The 18,121-nt window shown below is 34.3% G+C and overlaps 1 long non-coding RNA gene across 1 annotated transcript in view; it reads right to left on the bottom strand.

Annotated features, from left to right (window-relative positions):
- LOC138711857 (uncharacterized) overlaps nt 1-17,898 on the bottom strand; it is a 35,926-nt gene extending 18,028 nt beyond the window's left edge. The window contains exon 1 of the long non-coding RNA XR_011335504.1: nt 17,751-17,898. This is a non-coding gene — a long non-coding RNA (uncharacterized lncRNA). The remainder of the gene's footprint in view (nt 1-17,750) is intronic.
- Nucleotides 17,899-18,121: the final 223 nt, after the last annotated feature.

The following is an 18,121-nucleotide window of genomic DNA, read 5'->3' as shown; positions in this document are numbered from 1 at the left end:
TACTATGACTTTTTACGTAGGTTATTTTACAACGCTTTATCAACATCTTAGGTTATTTAGCGTCTGAATGAGATGAAGGTGATAATGCTGGTGAAATGAGTCCGGAGTCCAGCACCGAAAGTTACCCAGCATTTACTCATATTGGGTTGAGGGAAAACCCCGAAAAAACCTCAACCAGGTAACCTGCCCTAACCGGGAATCGAACCCGGGCCACCTGGTTTCGCGGCCAGACGCGCTAACCGTTACTCCACAGAAGTGGACTATATGACTTTTATCCGTACTATCTATTCATAGAAGTAATAACAAAGGAAGCCACTCTTACAGGAACAAATTAAACGATGAGTATCGATTAGTAGAGGTCAAATATTTTTCAAAGCCAGTGTACCACTATGTAAGTCTGACATTAAAGGCTAGAAAGTAGAATGTTCATACCTGTGTGCTTGCTTTGTTCAGGTGGGAGGAACAAGAATTTATGAGATATTTTCTGATTTCTGGAGATTTACCATTACAAAATACAATAAGGTTATTTAAACAATTTTATGAATAACGTGGAATTTAGGCCTTAACGTAGACTGTGTACTGAAAGCTACCGAGTTCCTAGCACAACAAGGCGTCTCTACGGTACCTCATCCGTATTACAGTCCCGACTTGGTTTCGTGTGACTTTTTCTCAACCTCATGGCCAAAAAAGTCCTTAAGGGACGTCGGTTCGACACCGACACCCAGGCAGTACAAGCTTTAGAGGCGACCCTGAAGAGGATGTCAAGGAATGGCTTCCTGCACGTCTTTCAGGAATGGCAAAGGATCCGGGACCAGTGCATTGCATTGGGGGGGGGGGGGAAGTATTTTGAGGGGAACAAAAGTCTATATGAGTAATCTTTGACAATAAATTTTTATATGAGCATTATTGCCAGTCTTAATTGAACACTCCTCGTATCTTTAAGTCGCGGACTTTTTACCTACAGAATATCTTAAACTTTTAGGGTCAAATTTCTACAGATGGTAGAGAACTATAAACTAAGTATTTTGAGATATTATGGGACCAATTGTCGTAAATGCATATTTATGAATGGTAAGATCTCTTGCTAGTAATAAAATAATAGTAATGATAATAATAATATATTTCTACAATATTTATACTATAGACTATTATTAAAGTAACAATGTCTAATTTCTAAATAGATTCATGAGTCGCGCAAGTATGGACTTGGCAAGAAAGGTTGAGATATCCAGCTTTAGTTCTTCTCAGTAACAGTGGAGCCGTTGGCAGGAAATAAGCCATGTTTGGATTTTAACCCAGATAAGCCTGAAATATTTTTTTGCAATTTTTGTGTATTTTTCAAATGTCATTTAATGCAGTATATAGCTGAAGTATTTGTATGGTGTCGAAACATTCTAGTTGTAACTGGTTGAGCTAGAAACAGGTGTCCTTTTAAAAGGACAGTAGGCATATGAGCATACATTTTGAGGAATAATTGTATACTATGCTTACATGAAAGGAAACAATGGAGTTGTTGTAATTTACAATTATCATTGTTGTTATTATTATTATTAATGTTATTATTATTATTATTATTATTATCATTATTATCATTATTATTATTATTAACAAATTATTACGTTGTTATTTTATTATAGTTTCTTTATTATTACTACTAATATTATTCTGAAGAATGATGCATTGTGGCTAAATTCGTTTTAACTCTGGAATGCTTTCGTCATTGAATAGTACCGTATTGCTATTGATACGTAAAAATTAGTAATAGGCGAAAAGAGTGTTGAAGTTTCGAGGAGGAGGTTATATTGGGAGAGAAGTGACGGTACATATAATGAAGCAATTGCTGTGGCAATGTTGAAAGACAGGTTTCAGTTCATTTTCTAAAATCTATATTGTTATGACAATGACAATTTAGATAGAAAATAAGACCTCTTCCAAAAATACTAAATGAAAAACAATAGAAACTTACGTCCGTTCAATACCTCCCTCCAGAACGTCACCAGTCCTCCAAATGTAAACAGATCTTGCTGTGCAAATCTGGCTTTCAGGTATATCTCCCTGTGAAGCAGACTTGAATAATTTCAAAGGAAAAATTGTTCCGGAGCCGGGAATAGTTCCCAGGACCTTTAGTTTAGCGCACCAACGCTCTGCCGACTAGCTACCCTGCAACTACACCCGGCACTGTCTCAACTTTTCCCTTCATATCCACACGCCTCAGTGGGTTGACAAGGAACCCAATTTTGAGTGAACACGAACTCTGTGTGGCATTTTTAGGCTGCATTAGAGTGATATGTCTGTATTTGAGATGAAATTTCGCCCGTAGCATAATTTTCAAACGTAGATAGCATTTCATGCAGGGAAAATCCACTAAAATTGAAAAAGCGAAACAATTTCAAAATATATGGGAATATGCCTACTGTCCTTCTAAAAGGACACATAAGTTTTTTTCATTGTCATGTGGCAATGAATAGATATTTCGAACGCATTGTGGTTTCACGTTATATTTATGTTCATTAGGAGTCATTTGATCTACAACAATTTGTGAAATAATTCCGAACTGTAAAAATATTTAACATTCTTATCTGATTTGCGTCTCGGACGCCATAGCTGAAATAAACGAACGATTCTCACGTCCACACCTCAAACTCAACGATGATCAGAACTCTAATTACCAGTCTTAACACACCTAGCAAGCCTCTAATTAAGACCAGTAATAGTGACACCTGTGAAAAAGTAAATGCTTTGACTGTAGAGAGGGTAATTTGAAACATTGACAACTCACCATTTAATAGGACAGTAGGCATATCTGGGTTAATTACAGTTGATTATTACCGGTTGGAATTCCTATTGACGAAATGCTTAATATATTAGAAAAGAGATTATTGAGACTTTGATCAATAATCCTGGAAAGGAGAGTAAACAACATGTCAGAGAACAACGATAAAGGAGATCTAAACGAACCACGGAAAGTTATAGGAAATTAAGAGTGAGAATAAATTTTCAAATAGTTTAGATTTTAATTCCCTTATTAAAGTTGCAAAAAAATTTTGATTTTCGCTTACTGGTTTTAGTTCTCGGATGTTTCAAACTCATTGATTTGTGGAAGTAGGTCGAGCTCAGTTGATTTTCATATTTCTGTCACTGAGACAAAACAACGCAAATCAACTGGAAAAGAAAGGGATCTAGGTAATGTCTGCATAAAAAGTAGCTGTTCACTAGTTCATAAAGGACCGACTGTACGTGATCGCATACCATATCAGCTATACTCGAGGTTACCCCGAAATCCACTGGCAATGCTGACGGAAACTGAGAATAATATATTATAACTTTTGTATTTACATATTTCGTTATAACTAATTTTTTGCACGATAGTGAATTTTGTTGCATTAAGTACAACTAGTATTGTTAGGCTTTGAAATTTAGAATTCCCAATCAGAAACTTGTTGCTAGGGAAACCATTCTTAATAACATAAAACTGAAATAGACCTATTACAGTGCACTTATTGTTACTTAGTTACCATTACCATTACCCGGGCAAAACGAATAACCCGGGCAAAGAAAATAATGCCAATTTCTTAGAAACGCCAACAGGTAGCGATTTCTGCTATGTTGGGGAAGAATCCCTACTAGATTTTGCTGCTGGAACTGACATTCTAGCTAGTAAGAGAAGAAGTCAGCGTGTGTTTAAAGAAAATTGACTGTTTTCGAAAAATATTTCAAGGTAAATATGTACAACAAACAGTACCGCAGAAACTCTTTGTTATGTGATAGCAATATATAGGCGATAGAATTAGTTCTAAAATACCGTACTTACGAAGAAGATTATTGACGTTTATGTTTGTATAACATTGAATGAAAAGCGAAGTGGCGTCTGCGGGCAAAGTGAATAGGGCAAAGTGGATAACTTATCCCTTTGCCCTGCGACCTTGTCAACTGTATTTTTTGTATGTATTTGTCCATTGTAATAACGCATGTTAGATCATTTTACATAGTGGAGGCATTAAGTCACAAAAATTAAATTATAAATCAGCAACACTGATCTTAATTTTTACTTAAAAAGGTCGTAATATGTTTTCAGATGGTTTAATTTTCAAGAGAAAGACGAAGCAAGCCAAATTGTCTGAAGAATCCATGAAGAAAGCACTTGAAGAAATAAAATCTCCCAATCAGTGGTTCTGCTATCTGACCATAAACCATAATGTGTTTGTTGTTGAAGAATTTGCTCCTGATGAACTTACAGATCGCCCACTTGAGACAGAAATCAGCGAAAACACAGCTTGCTCAGGTTTAACAAATTCTGCTGTGCCTGCTTCTTCAGCGGCTGAAGAAACAGTTAATGCTCACTCAGAATCAACCACATCTGTGATGTCGGCATCTTCAGAGATTGACGAAATATTTAATACATCAATTACACTCTGATTTTCAGTTTCAACATCGTCAGCAGGAAAACCCAAGTCAGTTCTTTTGATTTAGACCAGTGCCAAAAGTGGATGCTCGAAAGCTACGAGTTCAACGAAGAAAATGTCAGCACTCTGAAGCTCTTACATCTATACAGATTAAAAACGTTGAAGAAGTAACTCATGGGCAGGAGGAAAAGCAGAAGAAATCCAAGTCTTCAGTGCCAGTGAAACGTCGACTTGTTCAAATTTGTATTTTGTACTAATCTAACATGCTGTAAAGGGCTGTAATAACATTTCTTATAGTCTCATACGCCTCATTAACATCGTGTTTATGTGTTGACTAAATTTTATTATCAATTAATATAAATTAAACAGAAAGGTAAAAATGTTATAGGGATATTCACTTTTCCCGTGTACCCGGCAAAGCGAATAATTAACTATATTTTCTTTCTCAAATCATATCACTCTCCGTAGGTACGAGAAACGAATTGCTGTTTCGTAGATATGTGGACAACATATGTCATAACCAAAGTCATGAAATTTTTATTTCGGGAGCATCAAAATATAGCCTGTGACATTGTTTATTCTTAGCTTATCCGCTTTGCCCGGGTTTCCCTTATAGTTTTACGAAGGCTTTGGAATAATATTGCTCTATATTTTCAATCCAAAATACATTATATTTGCAAGTTTATAAATATGATCGTGCAAAAAATGTTGTCCAATAGACGGAAATTGAAAAACTATCTCTGCTCGTTTTTCAAACCTATACTCGATTTTGTAAAAAAAAAAAAGCACTTCACAACGTTGTATCGTAATATACTATTTAAGTTCAAAATATAACTGAATACTACTTAGGCCCTTAAATGACATCCTTTCAGCTGCCCTAAAATACGCTTGATAAATGCACTTAAAATGCCTCACTTCGATTACTGCGACTTTCCCTTCACAGACCTAATCACCTCTTTCACCCAACGTACCCATAAGTAATGTACCATAATGTTTGTGTGTATTTTGTCTGTAAAACTCGCCAGCGAAACCGTATTATATCACGCTTAAAAATGTTATCGTTGTTGCGCTTAAAGGAGTGTCGTTAGGTACATGGTCTATCAATATTACTCGTAATTCCACATTCCTCTACTTCCCATTATCTTGCTTCACGTTTCCAAAGGTAGTCAATTTCAATAGTAAGTAATTTAGTCTACTTCTAGACCCTTAACGTAGAAACTGCATATTCTTCATCATTGAATGCTGCACTGTTTCGACATTGGTATCTTCTATTGCGGAAACACAGTCCGGAAACCATATAAAAATCTTCATATCTTCATTAAATTTCAGCAGTTTTATCTATTATAAAAAAGATACAGGAGTGTTTACACCATTCTTAAAACCATGTACAGTGGACTCTCCTAAGTTCGACTGAACAGAATTGAAAGTTCAGTCCAATAAGATTTGTGGGTGTGACAGGTGAAATGAATACAAATTCTTATTGGTTATCCCTCAACGAATACAGTAGCGGTAATGTACTTGCATTTTCTGCCCGCCCCGAGACTTGTGTATGCGCTTCTACTACCACAGTGGGTTTCGACAGTTCCGTTTCACAAACGGCACATTTCTCAAATAGAAAAAGAAGAGTTCGTTAATTTAAAATCAGTGATTAATATGGATGTCCTAATCAATGAAATTTTCTGTTATCCTTTAACTAAAGTATTACTACAAGACACAGAACCAATTCCCATTCAAATGACAAACCCATTTCTTAGTGCCCTTACAGGAGCGTGGCTAATTCTCCTACGTAAGCAGTCGAACTATAGGATGTCGAACTTGATTTCTGTCTAAGTTAAGAGCCTCCACTGTACTTTATACTTTCTTTCTTTATTTATTTTAGTTTAACCTCTCTCTTTTAGATTCATTTATACGACCCACGCCACAAGGGCGTTACAGGGCCGCGACCTGTCAGGAGAGGAATTAGGCTATCAGATCACATACTCTTTTGACTACACAAGGACATGGAGGGTCTCCCCGGATGAGGGATCAGCTCAATGCCAGGGCCACCTCCGATACAACACAAACATTTAAGACATTACACAGCATTCACTCACACATGTGAAAGGATTAAGGGAAAGTTCGTCGTCCGTGGCCGGACATTCAAGAGGTACAATCCCGGCATTTGCCTGGAAATAACTGAGGAAACCATGAAAAACCTCAGTTAGGATTGCCAGCCCCTGGTATCGAACCCCATACATCCAGAATGCAAGGCTAGTCCTCTACCGCTAGATAGTTCGGTGCATTTTATGCACCTGGTAAAAATGCCCAATTGCGTAGGTAAATTGCCATCTGCGTACAAGACATTTGACAACAGGACGCGTTGAGTCAATGTAGACGTTTTCGTGTTGTATCGATTGCCTATCACGGCGTGTTGTACCTATAGCGATGTGACGTGTTGCATTTACATTTCGAGGGGGAACAATAACGTCTGTTATAGCGATAATCACTGTGATCTTGCTCGGTGGAGGGTTAAAAATATTTCTGAAAATATTCTTCCAAATTACTTCAGTTTTGGATAATATTATTAACTACAGATCTATGGAGACAGGATTTTGTCAATTTGTTATCTTTTGTTCTGACTTATCCCGTGGTTAGAAAGTTCACTTGCATCATCAGAAAATTGGAAGTGAGATAAATATCTCATTCACAATGTTTTAAAAGATGGAACGTCCATTTGTTCTTTAGAAGATACATATTATAGATTCAATGCTCGCACAGTTTCCTTTTTTTCAGATCATAAATCATAAAAGACAATTATCCTTTTGAAGTTAGTGGGAGCAATATCTTTATACTGAACGAAGTATGTAGTCCTGTCATTTGAATTAATTTTAATTTACTGAAATTGAAATAAAAAATACCACATTATACATATTTAAATTATAGAATTCGCACCCGAAAAAGCAAATTCTCCTTTTGGTACAGTTCCATTTACAAAACATAATATCACTCATCCCAGAGGAAAACAATATAAGTAAAAAAATCACATTTTTCAGGAGGAGCATTTTTTTTTTAATTCCAGTAATTCTAGGTATCTCATTTAGTTAGGGAACCATATAATTGTTTTGTTTGAAATCAGAAGTCAACAGGTTAGTGAAATATGACAGTAAAACAGCCATTTTCCGATATTCATGAGTAGGCTTCGTATTCCAGCTACCTATAAACTGGAATGAGGTTGTCTGATTCGAAGTATTTGTGACGTCACATCGCTGGTACACGTACGTTCGTATACAAAATAGTCACGCATCCTCTGCCCTCTTCCTCTAGAAAATCAAAACCGGACGCAGTCATAGTGAGTAGCGTTATCGATCACTGCTCTTACTAGTCGTATTATTTAAATAACTACATCTTTGTGGCCGATTGAAGGCTCATTGCAGAGGTAAAATGCCTTTGTCAAGACGCTCAGGCGTGTAATATTGCAGGGCATAGTTGAGGATATTTTTTAACTAATATTTTCAATGTAAATATAGACATCATTACATATAAATTGTGTAAAATAAACGTAAAAGTGACAAAAACTGTGCATTCAAAGACGCTGCAATACCAAAAGGCACAAAAAGTGTGTTGAGCATAATCCAAAAGAACCAGTACCATCAAAATCTGAAAATTATGAAGATATTAACTCGACGTTAGCATGGATTTGTGTAGCCTACCATGATGTTCAGTGCCAACATCCCAATTAATAAATTATAGGCCTATAATCTACATTTTAGGGAATTTCTAGAAAAGTACATGAAAATTAGAGGATTTTCAGTGATGAGTGACATATGCAATATCCTAATGAAACACGAAAAAATATACAAAATAGGAATATCTTGTACTACATCATGCACCAATAACGTCATGTGCTATTGAAATAATTTCTTGGAATATAAAATAATTTCAAGTGACATCTGCATATGTTCAAGTTCCGTAACTTACGAATGCAAGTTATTATTCACTGCAAAGATCACGACGAAAATGAATATTATGGATCAAGCATGTGTTTGCTAGTATAGCTTCAGAATGTTGGGAGTTGACTGTATTCCACGAACACGCAGCGACGACTTTTATATCCTTATCCGTTGCATTACCTGTGTTTGACGTACTAGATACCCAATGTTTCTTTAACTTCCGTCTTTAGGTAGCTGGATTACGAAGCATATTCATAACTTATCTGTTTCTGGCCTCTATCAGAATTGTCTTCTCTCTTGAGATCCAGGGGTATTCATGACTTACTCTTTCTGGCCGCTATCAAAGTTGACTTATTCTCTAAATATTAAGTGTATGCGTGACTTACCTCTTCCTGACAGCTATCTGATCAAATTATTCCCTTCATGTTAGGTGTATAACATATTATTACATTATGATTATTTTGGAATCAAATTTCTTGTATATGAAGTATTGTGTGTTTAAATGATACACTGTGATATTTACATTAATATTTATTTATAATTGCAATACTCTGTTCACATTATGGTAAAAATAAGGAATTAAAAGCTGTAAATCTACCGGTATCTATAACTTCCCTAGTTTAGCTAATATTAGTGTTATCCATATCTAAATAACATTTCTTTGCATTTCAATTATTATTCTTAACTTAAATTAATCATATTAATAAGAAATATACTTCAATTTAGATCACTGCTTTAGAAACCTAAAATGTTATTTAAAATAGAACCTGACCGAAGAGGTACTATGCAAGGAATATAGGAAGGTATAGTAAAAAAAATGTAATAATTGTGTGCATAATATCAAGAATAAATAATTTGAGAAATGTGTAAAACTGTTCCTTGTTAGTAAAAATTAATATATGTGTTTCATTGATTAGACACAGAAGAAAACTTAACATCAATATTCCAATATTAATAATAATAATAATAATAATAATAATAATAATAATAATATTATTATTATTATTATTATTATTATTGTTACTATTATTCACAATTCTTCGTCGCTTGAAATTAAATCTGGGTGCATATCCTGAATATTACGATTTGTTTTCTAATTCGCATAGATATTGTGACAATCTGGATCATGCACTTGAGTGAATGGAAGAGAACTTTCTTTCTTATGCGATATTAAATTATGTCCTTCATGATATTCTCGGTTCAATCAATGCAGTAGTTCCATGTCAATTTGTCAAAATTTTAGCTCTCATAAAGTTTTCTTTCTTGGAGGCATTTTTATCATCCAGTTTTACAGTATATGCCTTTTCTTCTTCTTCTTTGTGATTTATACACGCATTATGTACAGCTATAGTGCCATTCGTATATCATTCTGAAGAATTTTTAATCTCATCTGTAACAGTCACACTTATGATAAGTATCAGTCTTTGTTTTATAAAGGAAAGAATAAATGAATGAAATATTGCTTCATAGATTGTTCTGCTTAATGGTTGAACTCTTTTCACAGTACGACTTGTACATTATTGATATTATTAAATGTGCGGAATGTATTTATTACTTTGTATGGAGTAATGACTCTCATGCAATGGGGAAGACAAAATATGATTTCGAACTTCAGTCTTATCTACTTCTGACTACTTTTTTCATCGTGATTTTTCCCCCTCTTTTGTCTGTGTTTGGTATATCTTATGTATTACCTAATTTCTTTTCTAGTATCACTTCAATGAATGAATTAGTTTCACCTGATTCTTCTAAGAAGTAGCCTTTGCATAACTCAAAATTTTCACCAGATGTATTTAAAGTGTTCTCATGAGTAAGAAAACTGTATTTTTTTCATTCCTCAACATTTATTAATCTGCATGTCGCTTTTTTATCAATTGCTCAGATTTTCGTGGAATGATTGAGAAGGCACTTGATGAACTCCTACTAGAGTCTTGCAAAACCGGTTCTCAATAATTTTAATTTTACAGCAATACTGAGCGCTTAGCGCTGTAGGCAGTATGCAAAGCTCTTCCACCATGCGGACTGCCTTAACGTCAATATGTATCCCACTGTGTTGTTTTTTCATTATTAATCAATTTTTGTGTACATTTTATTCAATTGTCGGTTTCTGGTTTAATTATGTAAATCCTACTTAATTGTAATCTAATACTAATATGTATACCAATGTGTTTATTTTTATTTTTTCTGTGTACATTTTTATTGAATTATCAGCTTCTGTTTTTATGTGATTCGTATTTGATTCTAACAACATTAATATGTATTCCACTATGTTTATTTTTAATTTATGAGGTAAATTTTATGTAACTACCTCTTTTGATCTCATTATGTACCTAAATTGTATCAGTATGTAATTATTTAATTCCGATCCAGTTTTATGTTCAACTGTGTAAGCAAGTTTTAATCCTGGTTGAGTGTAAGAGAAGGCCTTACGGCCTTAACTCTGCCAGGTTAAATAAAGCCATTATTATTATTATTATTATTATTATTATTATTATTATTATTATTATTATTATTCGGTTTACCGAAGGCTCAATTTGTTTCGCTCTCTTTGTGGGAGAACGGCTGCGGCTTTTAGATACAACAGGCAGATCACGTCACTGAGCCATCTAGATATTAAGATTACCTATCTTCAATAACAACAACATGAAGCGTAAAACTACAGCCATCAGGAATTAAATTCTTTCTTAAAACTTACATTCTATCTTCTTAGAAATGAATTCTTAACGAAATAATAATAATGTATGTGTACTTACAGTAGTTAAAAAGAATTATATATGAATAACAACTTCTTTTTAGGTATACATTTTCATTTTGCTAATAAACTATGCATGTATAAAGGTTATACAGGACTTTTACACCGTTGGAACGTAAAACGTGACTAATAAACAGCGTATAAGCTGTTGTATATATAAAAGTTGTACAGGGACGTCATTTTATTGTTACTGACATTTTTAATATTAACCTGGCTATACCTTTGGATTAACGGTTGAGAACCGGAAACACCGTTTGCTACCCCCTTCCACGACTAAAGTTCGATGATACTGGCGTAAAATACAAACAAAAAGAAGGAAAGAAAAGTAGTTCATTCGATTACGTAAACTAGGAAATATCGAAATTTTGAGTTTGAAAATTTTCATTAAGTTTTTGTTTAATCAAAATACAGTACAGCATTAACAATAAGTATTTTTACTCACGAACTGAGTTATCCATTATGCAGTGTATATTACTCGTATACTGTCTACAACACATTAGCGTAAAATATAGAGAATGAAGTTAAATTGAAAAATAATCATTATATGGATATTTAAACATATTTTTGAAAATGGTGACCGTTCATTTCGATATAGGCTTCAGTTCTTTTGTTCATATTATCGCACTATAGACTATTGCATTTAATTCCAATTACCAGTTTCGTCCTTTGTACTAGTAACTCATGTTGAAATAATTCTGTACCTACTCTATAAAAGAGTACCTTACGTACTGTAAATTCAATTTTTACTTCTGCCCGACCCGCACAGATAAAATTACTCAGACATGCTATCTACTGTCCGTGCAAGTGATTATGTTGCAGGATCGTAGAAAGGGAGGAAATCACTTGACAGTTAATTACTTAACGAAGCCCCTTTATTTATGTTATTTTAAACAGTTGTATAATATTACTTAGATGTCTAATTCCCAACAGAAATTAATGTTTTCAAAAGAGAGCTAAGACAGCCCAGCCACTAGGCTTTACAGGGGGGCGAGCAGAAGCAGGTGGGGGAAATCGGGATGTGACGGATGCAAACGGACGAGAGTACCTGTGCGAAAATATGGTACAATATTTAAAGCTCTTTCATTACTTGAAAACGCGAACATATTTCTGAAACATACTATACTCACTAACTCAGTATTGTTTACTATATGCGGCCTTGGTTGTGTGTGGGGGACAATTTTCATTAGTAGAAGGGGTGGGAGTGAAGTACATTCAAAAACTCAGGTACAATAAAAATTAAAGTGAAAATAAATTGATGTCAATGTACAATTTATTACACATGATAATCGTTACACAACCTATCACCCTAGTATAAGCCGTAAACAGCTGATCGTTTGTTTCCTGACATTTTCTCGAAAACTGAGCTAAATATCTCCTTTAAAAGAAGTTAAACAACCCAAATGGAAGATTTAAACGATTATTTAATAAGTACAGAGGACATTGAAGACATTGATGGTATAAATAATTTTGGCAATAGAAAAATAAAGCAGTACAAACTCGTTTTAATCCATTTAAATTTACCGACGAGAATTTTAAAGGGAAATATAGATTCACCGAGCAATATAATATGAATAATGTTGCTGCTATTGTAAAAAAGAAGATTTGAAGCAGGTGAACCTATAAGTTATGAAGTGCAAATTTTAATATCACGTCTAAGTATTCGCACATGGGGAAGAAATGAAGTATTGACTCCATTTTATGCAGGTCTATATCTATCATTACGGTTACTACAGCCTGTTATATATTCTATGTCCGAATTCGGGAAAATGAATGGGCCGTGCCTTTTTTTAATATATCCTTCCCTGTCCTTTTGGGTTAGAGAATGGATAAAAGCACGCTTGATTTTCATTACTGAATGCATTAGCCTCTAATTGAATAATTAAAAATAATAATCACAGATAATTTGAATCAAATTTTTTCATAATTCTCTGCAAAAGCTACACCAAAGACGTCACAAGATGGTGTCAAGTTTTCATTAATATAAGAAGGTAGAGCTCTGGCGCGAGTCGAAATCTAAGTGCTTGTAACTGTAAATTTAGGAGTTGAATATTACAAGTGGTTAAATCTTGTTTTCTTCAGTATAAAGGAAACAAACTTTCTATATTTGCAATAAATTAATGACAGAAAACTTGTCCTTTCAGTAACATTATTTAGACATTTATATCTGAAGTTGGATTAGTGTAATATGTAGCTAGTCGGCGATATATAAAATGGAGGGGAAAAGAAACTGGTCATCCTACCCCATTATCTCCTGATTTGGTTGCCTTATAAATGGTGCCTTCTTGTATCATTGTGAGGTTCAGACCTGTCTTCGGACTGTTGACTATAATCGCCCGACAATCGAATATTTGGTATGATGTTCAACCTAGCCGGTTGTAACTCCGACCTGTCGAATTTAAACCGATTGTAAGCGCTATTTTCCAGCTCTCTGACTCCTACAAAGCTATGTAACGATTCCCAGCAATCAACGAGACTTCAACGGTGCACCCACTACTTATGTGTAGTGTTCAGTGTGGAATTTTATTGAATATCCGAAAAAAGCTTACCAAGATTTCGAATTCTATTCTTCAACTTTATAGTGATTGACTGATAGTGAAATAGAGAAAGAAGGTTGCTACATTTAACAGGTTCCGTACCATAATCCAGTGATTTTCTCGAGCGTAAAAGTAATGAGCGGGATGTCCAAGTCCAACGATAAAATTTACAGGTGTATTATTCGCTATCCCGCGTACCCGATAATCAATAACATGGAAGAGAAAAAATTGTGAAAATCTTCATTATTTTCTATACAGAAGTTAGTGTGTTACTTTAACTTCTACATTGACAATGTCGAAGCTCTAAGGATGATCCAATTTTAAGACTAGCAATGAAAATTGAAGTGCTTTCTTTCATAGGTAAGTTAATTTGTGTGTAGATTAGTGTTTGTGAGGTAAATGAAACTACACATTCATTATTAATTACCGTAATTTCCCATAACTATGGTCCAGGCACCCAACTATGGTCCAAAAAGCATTATGTACTACTTAGTCCCCCAAGAGTTCGGTGTTTGCCATTTAAGGCACCACTGTGATGGAATTATGTTCCCCATAAATGCTTCTATCTACCATTACACGTGGCAATGATATGGATGCTTAACAAGGTCAGTGTGCATCGTTCTATTGAATGTGTGAAGACACGAAATCATTGAGTTTGTGTTTGACTGTTTTATTAAGCTCTCCTCTGTACAATTAAACCTGGCTATATAGTGTTTACTTTCACGTAATAATTAGACTGGCAGAGGTTAAGGACTCTGCGTGAAAAATGTTTAACCTCAAGGCTAGAAGTCAGTCCTCAACTATGTACCACAATTTTTCTTGGACCATAGTTGTATTTCATTTTGAAATATTTGTTTTAATGAAATGTGAACAATTTGATTATTTACTTCTGCAAATACGGTACCTCAGTATATTCTTAAACACCATTTTAACATTATAGACCAGTACATAAAGAAACACGCTGTTCCAGCATCAATGGTACTAGCACGAATAATGGTCCGGTGAAACGAAAACGTCAGGGTAGAAGGATCACAACCGTCCCTGTAAGTGACTATGAGAGCGATGAAATTGAATTGGATACAGATTATGTTTCCGGTGTACTCTCCATATTTACAGACAGTGAGTCAGATGTGGAAAAGAAGACGAAATCTGTTAAAATAATGTTAAAGGCACATAGTTATATGGTAGTTACTTATGAGGAGGAATTGTGGCCAGGGAAAATTTTGGAAGTAAAGAACAATGGAACTGTTGTTTCATGTATAGTAAGAAGCGGCAATTACTGAGGTGGCGAGAAATGGAAGACATTTTATCCTACAGAAAGGAAAACATAATAAAACAAATTGAAAACCCTATATGCATCTCGAAAAAGAGAAATCTATTTTCAATTTCAGAATTACAAGAGAAGTGGAGATTCAAAGGATAGAAATAAGCCTACTGAATATAGTTCTCAATGTCGTAAAAAAACATTATCAGTGAATTTATTTGCATAATATTTTGCTAAGAATGTGTTAGTTTATTTTGATACCGTACTTTTGTTCTTTAATATACACTCACCAGCAAAAAACTGGGCCAAATATATTTTCTTTAAAATTTTAAAAAATTGTAGGATTTTTTAAATAAATGTAGGTGTGCTGAGGTTCATTTAGTTATTAATTTATTTTGTGATACGTAACAATGTTATACTGAATACGTAATAGCCAACAATGATCTGAAAAGGAGATTCGTTCTCCTTGCAATATTGTGTCTAAACTTCTCGTACTCATTTCAAGCTATGCTGAAGAACTACAAACTGGTAAGCTCTCTTGAGGCAGTATTGGAGCACTTCATTGTACACAAATGTCACTAAGTCCTACCGATTCAGCAAAATGGTTGCATTGATAGAAGATGAGAATAGTCAGCGTTATGTGGCTGCAGTTCTTGGGACCAGAAGAGCCTTCCAGAAAATGAGACAAGTTAACGTGAGTGAGAGAACTGTAAGCAGACGTCTGGATGAATGTGGGCTGAATTCCAGAAGACCAGCTAAAGGCCCAGAATTGCTCCAACAACATTGTGTTGAACGATTACGTTTTGCTCACAATCAAGCTAATTGGAACCTGGGGCAGTGGCGACGAGTGCGCTTCACAGATGAATCGAGATTTAGTTTACAGATGGACGTGAAAGAGTATGGAGAAGAGAAGGAGAACGTTTTCCTTCATGTACCTTCAGTTCACGTGTGAGTTTCCAAGGTGGATCAGTAATGGTATGGGATGGAATTTCGTATGAAGTTCACATAGAACTTGTTTTCATTAATGGAGGTGCTTTCACTGCTCCAAGATACATCGAAGAAGGTCTAATTTAACATGTGGTACCATATGCACCACTTATTGGTGAAAAGTTCCTGTTAATGAATGACAATGCTCGCCCTCATGCTACAAGAATCGTGGATGAGTTCCTTCACGACGTTGGATTGAATAGGATGGCATGGCCAGCAAGAAGTCCTGATATAAACCCTATTGAACATGTGCGGGAGTCGACTATCTCCTCACAGCAACTTACAGCAGCTCCGAAATGTTTTAAGTAAAGAATGGAATAGTATCGACCAGACTGACATCCAGAATCTGATCGAAAGGATGAATCGGCGAATAGTAACAGTCATACAGTCACGGGGAGGCAATATCCGCTATTAGTAACATCTGGGTGACCACAAAATCAGTTGAACATTTGGAAAAAAATTGAAACAATTTGTAAGTTTTTACACCTTTTAATTATATCCATTATTTGCGTTGAAAATAATAGCGCAAGTGATAATGAAAAAGTTATTTTTTTCTGGTAGGCAATGTTTTCTTCATTTCATAATGGGTTTTCTGATTCTCACCTCATAAAAAAAAAATTGAGAAACTTTAGGTGGCCCGGTATTTTTGCCGGTGAGTGTAGTTGTTCATTATTGCAGGAAAATGATTCAGATTTCATTTGTTTATTGTGTGTTTATGCAATCTGTACTAATAAAAAGAATCCATGTACTTTTCATTTATTTTTAATATTTCTGTGCTAGATTATGTTTCTACCTTTAAATTAGAAACTCAGTGTATTAATTTACGAATAATTACAGCTCCAGCTATAGTCCATTCATGCTTTCAAGCATGAATATATGAGTGGACCATAGTTGGGCAACTCAGAATACAAATATGTACCAATGCTTATTATTTTTTTAACACTTGCAATTAAATAATTTCAAACACATATGTCAATATTTATTTAATATACACTTACAAGAGTCAGAAGCCAAAATTTCACTTAATTTGGATGAATAGTATTGAATATACAAAGAAAAATGTGACAAATGTGGGCCATAGTTAGGGGAATCTACGGTACTGTATGCGAGTATATAATAACTTACTTTTATCCATGACTGGTATGTAAACTGATATTTATTTAAGTGTCCTTTGAAGCCTAAACAATGGCTTTATTCTCTGCAGCGAATTAAAAATTTAACTCACAGCAGTGAATTAAATTTTTTAAATCACTCTCTCCATGACAAGCAACACATTAGTAAAAATAAAGTCCATACATTCATTCATTTATAACTTCTTCACAAAGAACAGATTACAAAGAAGAGATTTACTATTTAAAATCAAATTCAGATACCAGTAATGGATAAAATATTTTATAACACACTAGAGTAAGAGATTTAATGCGCGAGTGAGAATTATCACCTTCGGCTTCGCCTCGGACGCTAAACATTCCACTCGTGAATAAAACTAAATATCATTTTACTCTTTTATGCCATAATTTACTGTTATTGATATCAATTTAAAAAGTGTTGTTTAACTCCAAATTTCAATAATTCGATTTATTTACTGCTTTAGAGTATGAAAGAGAAAGATTCCACTTCCTAATAATAATGTATTGTAATATATTGTTATTATTATTCCTATATATATATTAGTTATTGCATATAATTGTATATTTATTTTTGTTTGAAACCTGCTTATATAATTTTTCATTTTAAATTTTATTGTGAGCTATTCTGTGTCGCAAGGCAAACGCAAAATACTGGGTCAGATTAATAAATTAAATTATACAATAGCATGTAGTCTTAAATATTTTGTTATAGAGCATGCTGAATTCAATAAAGTTAATTAAAGAAGCTTACCTGTACATATGAAGAAAAGTGCATAAGCAAGTAGAAAAGCAGCAATGGATATCTTCAACATTTTTTATGGTCGGTGTTATAGTTTTCAACGCGAGACCAGAATGTGAACTATATGTACCATGAGCACATTTTTATAACTCTATGTCAGTTTACCTTCACTTGTAACTATAAAACTGTTGACGTTGTAAGGTATTTTATCTCTTCTTTCCCTTTAAAATGCTGGGCATTTAAAATTGCTTAAATATTATAATTTTTTGTAATAAACACACATTTGAAAGATAATATTCCAGAAAGAGATATGTAATTATTGCTTCACAAAGTGTAACTACCATACTTGTCAAAGTTCGGAGGCCAGCCTTTCATATTAGGGG

This window comes from Periplaneta americana, chromosome 13, assembly GCF_040183065.1.
Source record: "Periplaneta americana isolate PAMFEO1 chromosome 13, P.americana_PAMFEO1_priV1, whole genome shotgun sequence".
NCBI lineage: Eukaryota > Metazoa > Arthropoda > Insecta > Blattodea > Blattidae > Periplaneta > Periplaneta americana.
The sequence above is the reverse complement of the archived record's forward strand: the minus strand, read 5'-3'. Positions and strand labels throughout refer to the sequence as shown.